This window comes from Lissotriton helveticus, chromosome 4_1 (assembly GCF_964261635.1).
Source record: "Lissotriton helveticus chromosome 4_1, aLisHel1.1, whole genome shotgun sequence".
Taxonomy (NCBI): domain Eukaryota; kingdom Metazoa; phylum Chordata; class Amphibia; order Caudata; family Salamandridae; genus Lissotriton; species Lissotriton helveticus.
Genome location: NC_136063.1, coordinates 154,582,031 through 154,597,525, shown reverse-complemented (window position 1 = coordinate 154,597,525; position 15,495 = coordinate 154,582,031).

The window sequence follows — 15,495 nt, the reverse complement described above, 5'->3', positions numbered from 1 at the left end:
GAATGTGAAGAAGCAGTGGTAGGAAAAGACATAGGTTGGGAGGTGGGTGCAGAAGTCAATTGGGTAATGAAAACAATCCAACCCACCAATGCTAACGTCATGCTTAAAAACATCAAAACACATGTTATCAGAAAACATTTGCTATGCATTAATTTACATAGTTTCATTTTAAAGTTCATTTTCTCGGCAGCTCTCTCCATCACAAAAACTCCATCCTCTAACCGTGCTGTTCGCTGCAGTTGGTTTTCTTCCGCTAAGGAATGCATCTGTCAGTCCAGGGAACGCCCTAGGACCAAGCAGAACCATCGACCTTGTGTCTACGGCTGCAATCCCAAGTCTTTATACCGCGACCCTACAGATGAGCTTGGATGGCAGCTCGAAAAAGAAAAATAGGCCAAAACAGTTTCTTGGATGAGAGAGTGCAGTTCTCCAAAAACAAAAGGAAAAATTATACTTTTATTTGTTCATTGTTTCTCGGTCGTAAATTATAACGGCCTTTACCAGGCACTGTCTGGTCTGTAAACAAAAGTTCAGGCTCAGTGGTGTCCAATCTCAAATGCAGAGGCACAGCAGCTTGTAGAACTTCGTCATCCTCACGTTCAGACCTTGTCCATGTCAAATGAGCATCACTAAATGGAATGAATCTAGGGACCTTCTCACAATCAAAATCAGCTTTACCATCCCTTACCCACTGATCATATGGCAAAGGCAAAGGAACTTTTTTACAGTGGGTGGCATGCACCCAGTTCTTTTTGCCTGCTACTCTAACAGCGGTTCTAGTAACCAACAAAATCAGATAGGGGCCGGTACATCTAGGCTGCAAGTTCTTGGTACTCTGAAAAATTTTCACAAGAACGTACTGTCCAGGTTCAAGTACGTGGCCTGGATCTGTAGTGGCTGTCGGCAGACTGTCATAGACCTGTTGGTGGAGAACACGTAATTTAGCAGTCAAGTCATGTAAGTAATCCACCAACATAGGATATTCAATACTACTGTATTCTTTCGGATGAGGCACACTCCAAACATTCGCTGGACGACCAAACACAATCGCATACGGACTAAGTCCCACTGTAGAATGCACAGTCCTCCTTGTTGACAAAAGGGCCAACGGCAAGGCATCTGGCCATGTAAGACCAGTGCTCGCTTGTACTTTAGCTAATTTCAGCTTAAGCGTACCATTGTAACATTCAACAAGTCCAGCAGACTGGCGGTGATTCGCTGCGTGGAACTTTTGGTTAATTCCTAATCCAGAACATACTTTCTTCATGATTTGACCCACAAATTCACTCCCATTGTCCGACCATACAATTCTCGGCAAACCATACCTAGGGAAATACTCTCTCAACAAAACCTTGGCTGTAGACAAGGCAGTATTATCTTTTAGGGGGTAAGCCTCTATCCATCTAGAAAAGGCGCAAACAACCACAAGAACGTATTTTAGGTTGTTGCATCTCTCCATGTGAATATAATCTAACTGTATCACCTCAAACGGATACGTCGGAGGAGCAAAATGACCAGCTGGAGTTGGGATTCCCTTACCAGGATTATATTGCAGACAAATCATACAATGTTTCACCACGTTCTCTGCACATTTCGGAATTCCAGCATTCTGCCAAACTGGAGCCAACAACTGGCATATCCCTTTCAAACTTATATGAGCCAATCCATGAGCCATCGTAACCACTGGGAGCACATACGCGTCTGGCAACAACCATCGCTGGTGTTCCGACAACTCAATCCAACAACCCGTAGAATCCAACATACCCGTACTCTCTCTCCAAACATTCATTTCCTTTTCTGTAGCTTCAGTCTGAATCATCTTCACACTTTCTATCGTGTCTTCACACATTCCACCAGCCATAACCCAATTAGCTGGGCCTGCAACATACATACGACTCATCATATCTTTCGCTGTTTCCTTCGCAACTTCATCCGCAAACACATTCCCTCGACCAACATCGTCCACAACTTTCTTATGCGCACTACACTTCACAATTGCAATCTGCTTTGGGAGAGTGAGAGATTCCAGAAGTTCATTCACTAACTGCCCATGCTGAATTTTAGTTCTATGGGAAGTAAGGAACCCACGCTCTCTCCACAAACGTCCAAAACTGTGAGCAACAGCAAACGCATACTGACTATCAGTGTAAACATTCACTCGCTTTACTTCCGACAACACACACGCTCTAGTCAATGCAATTAGCTCTGCTGCTTGCGCAGAATTCTGTGGTATGCGTGCTGTCTCAACAACTGTATTTAAAGTTGTGATAGCATACGCTGCAGTCGTTTCACCATTCGGAATCTTAAAACACGAACCATCAACCCACAGCGTGCCATCAACATTATCAAAAGGAGTGTCCTTAAGATCCACTCTAGCTTTTGTTTCTTCCTCTGTACGAAGAAAACAATCATGCTGTTCTTGAGCATCCGTCTCTGTAGAGATTGGCAACAACGTAGCTGGATTCAACACATTACATCTTTTAATGTGAACATGGCTAGCCGAGGGCGGAGCTAGCAGCCGCGGAAAATGGCCGCATAGTCCCGGGGCTCCGTCGACACTGTTTTATTAATCCTACACTATCCTGCGTCAATCCATGATCTGCGACCCCCCCTCCCCCTAAAGTGTTGCGGATTACCTGGGGGCCCGGCCGACTCGACTTGAGACGGATCCCTTCAGCTCCGGCGGAGTGGGCGGGCTGCATCGCTGAGACTCTTGGAGGGCCCGTGATCCGCGGTCTCCAGTTGCGACGTGCTCGCGTTGCGTGCGGCGACGTGCGGCTGAGACTGTGCGGCCGAGATTGAGCGGCTGAGCGGGCGGCTGTCGGGACCCCCCGCTGGGCACAGCAAAGCACCGGAAGAGTAGCCGCGGGGAGTGCGGCCATCATTACCTGCACTGCGGACCCGGACCTCGCTCCAGCCAGCGGTGAGAGGTCGGGAGGGGGCTGAATGCACGCGCGGCCTCCCGCGGACCCAGGGCGCCAGGGGCACGCACAGCAGCGGTCATAGATTTTTGCAGCGGAAGGGGGGGCGAAGGTACTTGTGGACTCCCTCCTCCTACCCACCCAGGGAGCCCGGGACGGCTCGCCTGGCCCGAGATCTGCCCCTCTCCTGGTCTGGAGCACTGGCTTACAGGGGACCGCGCGCCTCCCCCACTCTCCCGCTGCTTCTCCAGCACGAGACCCAGGCCCCACCGCATTGCTAACGGCGGTTTGAATATCTGAGGGTGGCGGTCCTGCTGCTCCGCCGACCCAGCGGTACCACGACGGTCCCGGAGCCCATAGCTGGCGCTGGGCGATCTCCTTAAAATCCCAGTAGTGCTGATCTTGTGGTCTGAAGGCGGCAGTAATTACTTGGTGGCCAGATTCCCCTTCACGCAGAGGCGAAGGCATACCAGGACCACAGGAGCCATGGGGAAGGGAGACAGGACCCAGAGCAAGCTCCCCTTCTCTCAGCGGAGGGTCCAGGTGCTGAGTCCGCAAACGCACCAGGATGAGGCTTTGCCCACGGGGGAACGTCAGGAGGACAATTCGGAAATAAAAACGATGCTGCGCTCCATGGAATCGAATATCCAAACGAACATCACGGCGCTGGGGACCAAGATGGACGCCATGTCATATAGGATGGACCGCATGGCGGAGCGTCTCGACAAACACACAGAGAGGCATGACATGGCGGAAAGGCGCATCACGGAGGTGGAGGAGGCCCAGACAGACTTGGATACCGCGAGGCGCCGGGCGGAGACGTTGATCAAGACTCTGCAAGACAAGACGGAGGATTTAGAAGCACGGTCCCGTCGTTGCAACCTCCGCATCCTTGGCCTGCCGGAGACCACTCAGACTGGAAGAATGGAGCAGTTTGTGGAAACCCTGCTCACCAACCTGCTTGGAGAAGGAGTGTTCTCGTCCATGTTCGTGGTCGAACGTGCTCATCGGTCTCTGGGCCCACGTCCTAATCCTGGTCTCCCTCCGCGGCCAATTATAGCGAAGCTGTTGAATTACAGAGACAGGGACACGGCACTTCGGTTGGCACGTTCCAAAGGTGATCTGCACTTCGAGGGATCAGTGATTTCCATCTTCCCTGACTTCACGGCCCGGGTACAGGAGGCGCGCAAACACTTTGCGCCGCACAAGAAACGACTCAGAGACATGGGCCTTGATTACGCCATGCTGTACCCAGCCAAGCTGCGTGTGAATAGGCAGGGACATTCGCACATCTTCACGGACCCTGCGGAGCTGCAAAAAGCTTTGAAGAAATGGGCTCGAGACAAGCCGGAAGAGCAGGCGGATAATCAGGAAGGAGCTGGTCAGCAACCTGAGGACAATCAGGAGTGACCTGGCGGTGACCGCTCTGTGGTGCAGGGTTTGCAGACTGCTCCTTTTGAGCTCGTGTGTGCCTGGAGTGATCTGGATCCGGAGGAACTGTTTGCTGCCGAGATGTCACAGTTAAGAGGTCGTGGGAGGCGGGTACAGTTATTGCCCCTTGTTGTGCTAGACTACACCCATTGTGACTGCTGCTCTTGCTGGCCTATTACTATTTGATGGGTTGTGGTTGCAGCGATGGGGTCGGGTTGGGGGGGGGGGGGGGGCGCTATTCCCGGCATGACCGGGGGTAATGTTGAAGTGATATCTGTGGTTTGATGGGCTGATGCATACTAGATGGTGTTCGACGGGTGGTAGGGTCTCAGGGCACCAGAGTTGTGACTTACTAGGTGAGTCTGTAGTGGCTGGCTACCTTTGCCCACGAGCCGTTGGCTATGGGGTTTCTGGACTGGTGGCTGGGGAGGGGCGGGTGGGACAGGGACCTGCGTGGCCGAGTTGGGGAGGGTCAGCTGTGGGAGGAGGGTGGAATGTTGGGGTTTGTTTTTGGACTTGAACTGTTCTTTTTGTTATTGCTTGATAATGTGCTTTGCCAATCTATGCGTGGACCTCCCAATGTACATTCAACTGTTGCTCCCCTGCCGTTTCTCCTGCTTGACTGCGTTGTTGCAGTTAACGTGAACCCACTCTATATCTTTAATACATTCTGCCATGGCGGGTGGGTCTGATGCTTCAGAGCTTACGGCACTGAGGGAGCCGGAACCTACACACTTAAGAGTATTGACTTGGAATGTTCGGGGATTAAATGACTTCAGGAAGCTTCGCAAAGTCCTCAGTTACCTGCGCAGACACCATATAGACCTTGCACTATTACAGGAAACACACTTACCTTTGACCAGCAAAATGCTTCTCCACAAGGGTCTGGTGGATTGTAGTGTAGCTTCTGGGTTCACAACACACTCTAGGGGAACTCTCATATGGGTTAACCCCGGCTCCAAACTAAAACTGACGCTCCTGGAAGCCGACACCGAGGGTAGATATGTACTCTGCAGATGTAAGGGCAGGGGTCTTGATTGCATGGTGGTGAATGTGTATGGCCCAAACTTTGACTCCCCGGAGTTTTACACGACATTGGCTCAGAAATGTGAGCAGTATGAATGTTCAGGGATGCTCTGGGGCGGGGATTTCAATCTGGTTCTTGACCCGATGCTGGACAGGTCGGCGGGCCCACATAGGAGTCCCTCGGCAGCGGCAGCGGTACTACAGACTGCATTGGCACGTCTGGATTTACTTGACGTTTGGCGCAATAGGCACCATGCCAGAGGGGGCTACACGCACTATTCCTCCTATCACGAAATACATACAAGAATTGATTACTGGTTTGCGTCGCGGCCTCTAGCTAGTAGAGTGAGGGACTGTCTGATACTTCCCCGCACACTTTCAGATCATTCTCCTCTCCTCATGCTTCTCGAACTGCCGACGCCTCGCCTCCCTCCGTTCACGTGGCGCTTTCCCCCATATTCTTTACTAGACGAAGTGTTTAGGGGCGAACTCGCGGAGGAGATCCAGAACTTCTTTGACAACAATGTGGGCTCCGTTGATGACTTCCAAACGTTGTGGGAGACATTCAAGGTGTATATACGCGGTGTAGCTATGGCCAAACACTCCAGCGTCCTTAAGTCCATCAGGCAGCGGCTTCAACACCTGGAAACGCGCCTGGCGGAACTGGAGCAGAGGCTGCAGGCAGGCCCCGACGGGGACACACTGGATATTATTAAACAGCTAGTATCAGAATACAATGCGGAAGCTGATAGGGAGGTCCAGCACATGGGCAAATATGCTACGGCACGCTCCTATGGCGAAGGTGGGAGGCCTGGATCCCTGCTGGCCAACATGGTTCGCAGCGAAAGACGACAGCTTGTAGTTGGCGAATTGGTGTCGAGTACGGGGGAGCTCCTGACTGACGAAGAGCGCATTCTAGACGAGTTCCGACAATTCTACTCCACTCTTTATGAGGCCAAATCTACCGGCATGGAGGGGGCGATAGATGATTATTTAGGCTTCATTACGATGCCACAGCTATCAAACGCACAGAGGGAGTTCCTGATGATGCCTATTCAGAGGGAAGAGATAGTTGATGCACTGGACAGTATGTGCGCGGGCAGTGCTCCGGGTGCCGACGGGCTGACGGTCAGCTTCTACAAGGCCTTCAGTGACCAGTTGGTACCCTACCTGTCGACTCTGTTCGACGGCATATGTCAGGACGGTTGTATGCCGCCGACCATGCGAGAGGCACTCATTATTACTCTCCTTAAGCCGGGAAAACCCCCGACAGAACGGAGCTCATACCGGCCACTCTCGTTAATAAATGTCGATGCTAAACTTTACGCCAAAGTTCTGGCGACGCGTCTGGCTCTCTTGACCCCGGAATTGGTCGCTCCAGAGCAGGCCGGCTTCATCCCTACCAGGAGCCTTACCTACAACATACGCACGGTGCTGGGGACAATGCAACATGTTAAACCTGAGTGTAAGGCGCTAGCTGTATTTTTGGACATGGAAAAGGCGTTCGACTCAGTCGAATGGCCCTTCATGTCTAGAGTACTACGGAAGCTGGGCCTGGGAGAACCCTTCCTGCAGATGATAGGTGCGTTATACTATGAACCATCGGCTAGAATTCGCCTGGGCAACAGAGTGTCGGACGCCTTCGCAATACGCAGGGGCACCAGGCAGGGCTGCCCTCTATCGCCGCTGCTATATGCACTAGTGGCTGAACCTCTAGCGTGCGCACTGAGGGAATACCATAGTCTCGAGGGAATCAGTTTCCCTACGTACAAGATCTGCATATCTACGTATGCTGACGATACCCTCCTCTATGTTAGAGACCCAGAGCTCAATCTCTCCTCTGTGCTGCGGGAGGTTGTGCAGTTTGGGGCGTTATCTGGACTGAGAGTAAACTGGAGCAAATCCGTTGCATTCCCACTGACCCCGGCAACGAGCGAGTTTGAGATGGATTATCCACTACAGTGGTCGGATGACCCGGTCCGATATCTGGGCATACAGCTACACCCGGACCCAGATGTTCTGGTGAGGGAGAATTATGGGGTGGCCTATTCCAAACTGTCCGATGACGTTGATAGATGGTGCAGGTTGCCGTTATCCCTGTCGGATCGCATAGCCCTGATGAAAATGATTGTCCTGCCCCGGTTCCTGTTTTTGTTCAATACCATCCCGGTGACCCTACCGAAGGTTTTCTTCAAGACGCTGACCCAGGCACTCATACGGCTGGCCTGGGGGGGCAAGCAACCGAGGATACAGTGGCAAATCCTAACGCTTCCATATGAGCAAGGAGGTTTAGGGGCGCCTGACCTGGAGAGATACTACAGGGTTGCGCAAGCAACACATTTGCATACTTGGACTCACGGGGATCGCAACATCCCCCACGTGATACTTGAAACCCTTTTCGCTGCCCCTCTCCCCCCTCCGGCCACAGTGTTTGAACCAGCCTCGCGTCGGGTTGGCACGCTGGACTCCATCACGGCGACTAATCATGCGTGGCATTCTTTGGCTCGGAGTCATGGTCATGACCTACTGTATTCCCCGCTTGTCCCTATAGACTGGGCAGTGTGGCTCTCGCCGTTGCGGGAGAAGGGGGTCCTGTGTGCGCTTCGTCAATTGGGCATATTCAAGCTGGGAGATCTATTCAAAGAGGGTACGGCGATCACCTGGACACAGCTGGCGTGTTCCAGGCCGTCTGCCACACTAATGCAACGCTTTCATTTCCACAGGATCCGTGCGGCGTTACGGGACTTGTTGGGTGTTACCATGCAGGAGCCTCCTGAAACTCCGGAACTGACGTACGTTATCAAAACGCCGTCCCCTAGCCACCTTGTCTCCCGGTTGTATCGGATAGGCCAGCGTTGCGGCCAACAGACTGCCTCCAAAGCTCGATCGGCATGGCAACGGGATCTGCAGGCGGAAATCAACGATTCTATGTGGGAATACTGCTGCCGCAATACTAGAAGGGTTTCCATTAACGCTCGACATAGACTCATCCACTTTAAATTCCTGCATAGAGTATATTACACCCCTGAACGCCTACACAGGTACGGCCTCCGACAATCAGCGGAGTGCGAGCGCTGCCACTTCCCAGTAGCGGATTTCATGCATCTTGCGTGGTCATGCCCGGGCATCAACAGATTCTGGGCGGACATTTTTGAGGAGCTGGGCTACATACTGGAGACCGAATTACCGGTTGACCCGGCGTTGGCGCTTCTGGGTCACTCCAGGATTCTCCCGCCGGCAACGCGACGCCTTGCAGATCTGGGACTAATCATGGCCCGACGGTTGGTGGCGCGGTGCTGGATGCGAGGACCTCTCCCGACCAAAGATAGGTGGTCCAGGGATATGCTCTATGGGTGCACTCAGTCGCAGCTCTATAGCGAGCTTCTACCTCCTCGCAGCAGACCGAAAAATTTCTGGGATCAGTACCTGACGTATGCTACCAAAAGGACTGACGCGGATTCAGGACATGAAGAAGAGGAGAACCAGGTCGGGGAGGAGGACACTGAGGTTCGGGGCTCGATTATCTCGGATTAGGTGATTAGTGAATGCATGGGTGTGTCTCTGCGTGGGACTTCGAGGGTTGTGGGAGGCTAGTGGTAGCGTACCATTTGAACACTTTTTCCAGGGTACTACTTGCAGGGCGGGTCGTCGCAGGACTCAGGGTTCACTGAGGTTTGGTGCGGGTGGAGAGTGTAGGCTACAGATTGGGAGAACAGGTTAGGAGGTGAAATGGTTTTGGGAGTCATGCAGAGGCAAGCACGGGGGTAGTTAAGGGGGGGGATAGGGGAAGGTTCGGGGGGGGTAGTTGTAGGTGAGGTTATAAACTGGGTTTCAGGGTTTAGACAGACATTCCACACCAACACACCTGACCACATCGTGGCGTTGGGTGGGCACTGACGAGGGGGGGGTGCGGTTAGGATGGGAAGACCATAGTACCTAGGGAAAGTGTGCACAGCAGAGGTGAAGAGGTGGGGCGTCCACTTTTCCCTGGGGGGCTATTGCTCTGTAAGATCTGCCGATCCTAACATGATGGTCTTGAAGTTCACTTACATTGCTGCCGGCCCAAGGGTTGTAGGCATAGAGCTGTGTGTATGTACTGTCTCTGAATAAAAGTTTATAACCCAAAAAAAAAAAAAAAAAAAAAAAGAACATGGCTAGCCAACAGTGTCAAATCGTAACCTGAAAGACGTGCACTAGTAAGGTGCTGTGTCTTAGTCCTGTTTAATAAGGTATCCACTGCATGCGGAACCATCACAATCAGCGTATTAGCCAATACCAGACCAGCAGACTGTCGGATAGAAACGGCAGCTGCGGCTGTAGCTCTCAAACAACTCGGCAATGCTTTAGCAACTGGGTCTAATGTTGCCAAAAAATACGCGCATGGACGCTGCTTGTCCCCAAAAGATTGTGTCAACACTGACAATGCACATCCTTCTCTCTCGTGTACATACAACGTAAAAGGCTTGCTATAGTCTGGAGTACCCAACACAGGAGCCGAACACAATGCATCACGTCATTCAGAAAAACTTTTCTGGCATTCATCAGACCAAGGAAGAGGATACGGAGTATCTTTCGTAGTCAATGCTAACAGAGGTTTCGCCAACAGTGAAAAATTGGGATCCATTGCCTACAATACGACGTAATACCCAAAAAAGCACGAACTTCTCTCTGTGTCGATGGCACACTCATTTGCGCAATCACTTGAATTCTTTCTGGGGTCAATCGCCTTCCCTCCTTCGACAAGAGATGACCTAAGTAGGTTACTTCTTGGCGGCAATATTGCAACTTCGAAGGTGACACTTTATGATGAAGGTCAGACAAATACCGCAACAACGAAAGAGTAGCCTCTTTACAAATCTTTTCATCATCAGCAGCAATCAACAAATCATCAACGTTCTGAATAAGAGTAGCACCAGCAGGTAACACAAAACCATCAAGCTGTGTCTTCAATGCCTGACTATAGATTGAAGGACTTTCACAATAACCTTGGGGAGCTCTCTTAAACCGGAAGCTTCGTCCTCCTAAAGAGAAGCCGAAAATATCCCTACTCTCCTCAGCGATCGGAATGCTAAAGAAAGCATTCTTCAAGTCAATGACAGAAAACCAGGCTGCCGAAGCAGGAATCAACGTCAACAAAGCAGTGATATCAGGAACAACAGGAAACTGTGGCACGACGACCTTATTGACCTCTCGAAGGTCGATCACAAACCGATACACAGGTGGCTTAGAAACATCAGTACGCTTAAGAACAGGCAAAACAGGACTGTTACACACATTTCCTCTCGTTTCTTCAACTACACCCTTCTCAACCAGATTATAGACAATCGCCAAAAGAGCTCTCTCACCATCGCTCGATATTTTATACTGTGGAATACGAGGTAGCTTAGCATTCGTTTTAAGGGTAAAAATATACGGTGGAATCTGCAAAAGACCAACATCATTTGGACCCGTAGCCCAAAGCGTATCAGGAAGCGAACGCAATTCCAGTGGCAAGCAATCTTTCGACAAATACATTGGAGAAATCACTTTCTTACCAAGGGTAAGCTGTACTCCTGAAGGAGAACAATGCAATGTCGCATACAATCTTTTCAGCAAATCCAAACCCAACAGATTCTCATTACAACCAGTTGTAGGAATAAGTGGAGCTTCCAATTCCCAAGGGCCAATGGAAAGGGACAAAGGACTAGAAACCAGATTACGAACTGGGGCGCCTGAAAATCCTACGGAAACATTGGTTAAGCCAGACAAAGGTGCGCCAGGGAGTTTAGAATGCATAATAGAACTTTTTGTCGCACCAGCATCCAAAAGAAAAGGTTCTACTACACCTGATGTAATCACTTCAACATAAGGTCCACTATGATCTACTAGAACTGACACTACTACCTCTCTTTGCCCATGGCTGTCCTAGCTATCATTATAACCAGAACTCTCACCTTCGACATAGTAATCCTCAATATAATACTGGGCAGACTGTCCACTCAGAGCATTCTGTCTGTCAAAATAATTTGCAGAATTCTGTAGGGAAGAGGAACGCTCATTCTGGGGGATCACACCACGACCTCACCACGACCTCTCTGACCAGGTGCACCATTCGCACGCTGTACAAAGCCGGGCAACTATTCTTGAAATGACCTTCCTCTCTACAATAAGAACACTGATTAGGGCCAGGAAAGAATCGCTGAACATATGGCTCAGGCTTCTGTAACAATCTCTGAAATTGCGGAGGTTGCTGAAACTGAGGCTGATTCTGACGAGGCGGATAAGCTTGCTGCAAAAGAACTTTCGTCTTTAAATCTTTCGTTTTTTTCTCCGCTTTATCCTTCTCATCTTTATCCCTATTCTCGTAATATTGGGCAGCAGCCAATATCTGGGCCAACGAAGAAACAGCCCATGAACTCTCAGAGTCTTTCAACTTATTGGAAAGTTCGGGAAGCAAATTAAAGACAAATTTATCCATGAACAACCTTTGACCACCTTCCGTACTCATATCCTGACTACTGTGATCAATAAACGTCTCTTCAAACCTAGTGAAGAAGTCAGACACACTCTCGTCTTTCTTAAGCTTACATGCTGCTAACTTATCCCAATTCACTCGTAACGCAGGCATCATCGTTTTCATCAGAGTAATAATTCTACCTGGCAATTCTGAAACCAAAGGTTCAGGTTTAGCACCTCCTACTTGTCGACCATCTGCAGCGACAATATTCGCCCAAGTATCTCCTAATTCTGCTGCATGATTCTCATGACGAATCTTCGCCCACAAAGGTTGCGGAACTACATTACCCATCAACATATCTATGTCAGCTAAATTCATGATACATGCTTCTACTGTCTGAGACAACTCCTTGTAATAACCAGCAGGATTCTTACGAGGGTCAGGTAAGGTCTGCTTAAGAGCCAAGACCTCTGATCCCTTCCAAGGAACATGTACCCATACTCGCTGAAAATGTGGCAAAATAGGCGGATTAGCAGTTGCGTCTCCTTCTTTCCAAAGTGGAGGAACCTCTCTCATTGGATACTGTCTCACTTTCCTCCTAACAGAGGGATCAGGTTCATACAATGTCTGAGGCGTAAGTCTAGACCTAAAAGCCAGTATCGTATCTACGACGTCTGTAATATCAGATTCCACTATCATCCCTTTAGCAAAATCCGACTGAACATCAAGTAGTTCCTGCAGGATCAAACCCAAATCATTATCTTCCCATTCGTGACGCAGAAACATACACATCACATTAAAAACATACCTTTGCTTAGGCGGTTCCCACTGAAAGAAATCATCCATAACCGCTGGCAAATCATACCTTGAAGCATTTATAATCCATCTACGAGCCAACAAATCCAACACAACCCGTTCCTCGGAACCAGGAAGCCGACTACGACTCTGCTTTCGTTCCGAAACAGGGGTCATATTCAATGACCCAAACAATGGAGACAACAGAGTAGAAACAGTCTCTGTCATTCGTTTTCGAACAGAAGGAGAAGAAGCAGACATAAGAACAGGAGAATAAGTATTCTGAGGCAAAGAAGGTGTAGGCATAAGAACAGTCGGAGTCGAAGAAGTAGAAGGCAAAGGAGTCTGAGGCAAAGCTGGTAGCAAAGCTGGCGATCCTAGAGCGGGTTGCGCAGGAGGAGGCAAAACCATCTGTGGAGCAACAGGTGGCTGAACAACAGCAGGAGGTTGAACAACAAAGGGTGGAACAACCGGTGGTAATAGAGGTGCAGTAGCGAATCTATGACATAATATCGAAACACACATTATCGTAGTACAAAATTATCGACACTAAAATATCGACATCAAATATATCGTCATCCTATACTTATTTAATCACATACACAAATATCGAAATTAAAATATCGCAATACATAAACATCGATATCAATTATATCGACCACATATATATCGCAATATTTAAATATCGATAATTAAAATTTATAAACAGTACGTTAAAAATATCGAGAGTAAAAATATCGGCTACAATAATATCGTTATTTAAGCAATATCGAACAATTTTATTATTATTCTATAACACTTTTAAACATTAAAAAAATACTATTAGCACTACAATTAACATTTTACAACAATTTATAAATAAAAATATTTTCACATTTAAAAATAAATGATTTACACATTTATAAATTATTTCTTTAACATATTATATAAAGGTATGTATGCTCAACATTAATTAGCGTTTACCATATATGGTAATTAATTACACCAACAGTTTTTCAAAAATACAAACCAACGAATCAAAACAGTACAAACATAAACTCACCAATAGCTAACTAATTACTAACTCCAAAACACTATATAAACAATTACATCCAACAAACAAATTACCTGAGAAAAGTAGAAGACAGGAAAGAATACTGTGGATACATTTGACGACGCCTACAAGAAAACTAAGATTCAACCTACCATTAAGAGGATTGAAAGTAAGTAACAAAATGTAACTTAATTAAAGGAACTGCTAAAATTACACAATTAGTAAAAAGGACAAATTACTCATACATATGTATTGTATATTATCTTCTACCACTACAGAAAACTTCACTACTAAAGAACAGAAAAAACTAAGAAGAAAACTACGAAACTACTAACAAAGTAATCATTTTCTATTTTTTCTCGGACAACATTAATTAATTGAAGCTTTAACATTAAAACAGCAAACAGACCTGCTACCAAAAATATGTTTTTAAATATGGATTTTAATGAATATTTTTTTTTTTACAGATAAAGACATCAAAGAAAATACAGGCCACAACTGAAAATTGAACAGATTGCCTTACACCTACAACAGCATTAAAACTCTGCATAACAAGCAACTAATACAAAGTAAGTCAATTAAATGATGTGACAAACAGTAACTCCTAAAGAATCAAAAATTGCTAACATATTGTAATAATTTATGCATATATCCTTCTTTTTTCTAGCACCACTACAACATCCACTAACAACAAATATCAAAGAACAGAATTCAACAAACAAAGATACAACTACCAAAGTAAGTATATCCAAACACTTTTCAAAAAGATAAAATAAGTAAAAGCTTTAACTTATAGCAAAACATGTAAAAGCTACCCAAAAAAATATAACTAAACAATTAACACAAATAAATGTTTTTTTTCAAGCTAAGAAACACCAGAAAAGACAGACCACAAGGAAAAGAGTAAAGAACATCAAAATCACAGACTAAACTTCAACCAAAGGTAAGCATGCACAATATAAATATTTATAATTCCCACTTAAAATACATATAACTATAACTATAATAACTATACCATATATTTCTTATAGATTTAAAAAGGAGAAAATGACAGAAGGAGCTGAATTTGTTACCAGTCAAAAAGGGAAACTATTACTCTGCTACATGGGTTATACTTATACCCAAGAGAAACAATTTGGGATGAAAGTAAATTGGGAATGTTGCAAATCTTACCCTAACAAATGTTATGGAAGAGCAACAACTAGAGAAGCAACTGTCCTTTACACCAGGGAACACAACCACCCTACAAATGTAACAGAAATAGAAGTCAGAACAGCATTAGAAAACATTAAAGAAGCTAGTACAGGTTCCCAAAAACCTACAAGCCTAATTTTAAAAGAACAAATTCCACAAATCCCAAAAACAGCCACTACCCAAATGCCTAATATAATTTCTCTCAAAAGAACAATATCACGTACCAAAAAAGCAACTACTACTACCACTCCACCTCCTAAAACATATTGTGATATAAATTTAACTCATGACCAAACTATAACTTTAAACAAAATACCTTTTATAATTTACGACAATAAAAACAATGAGCAAAGAATAATAATCTTTGGTACTGCTATACATTTAATAAAACTCCAACAATGCCAATTTTGGATGATGGACGGTGCTTTTAACATCTGTCCCAGACCTTTCTACCAACTTTACACAATACATGGCTTATATCAAAACTGTAACATACCTCTACTATATGCACTGCTTCCAAATAAAACTAATTCAACATATATGGATTTATTAAACATTATCAAACAAAAAACAAATGACTATTCCCCTGAAAAAATTATACTGGGTTTTGAACAAGCAATGCTCTCAGCTATTTTAAAAATACACCCCCATACCTGTAT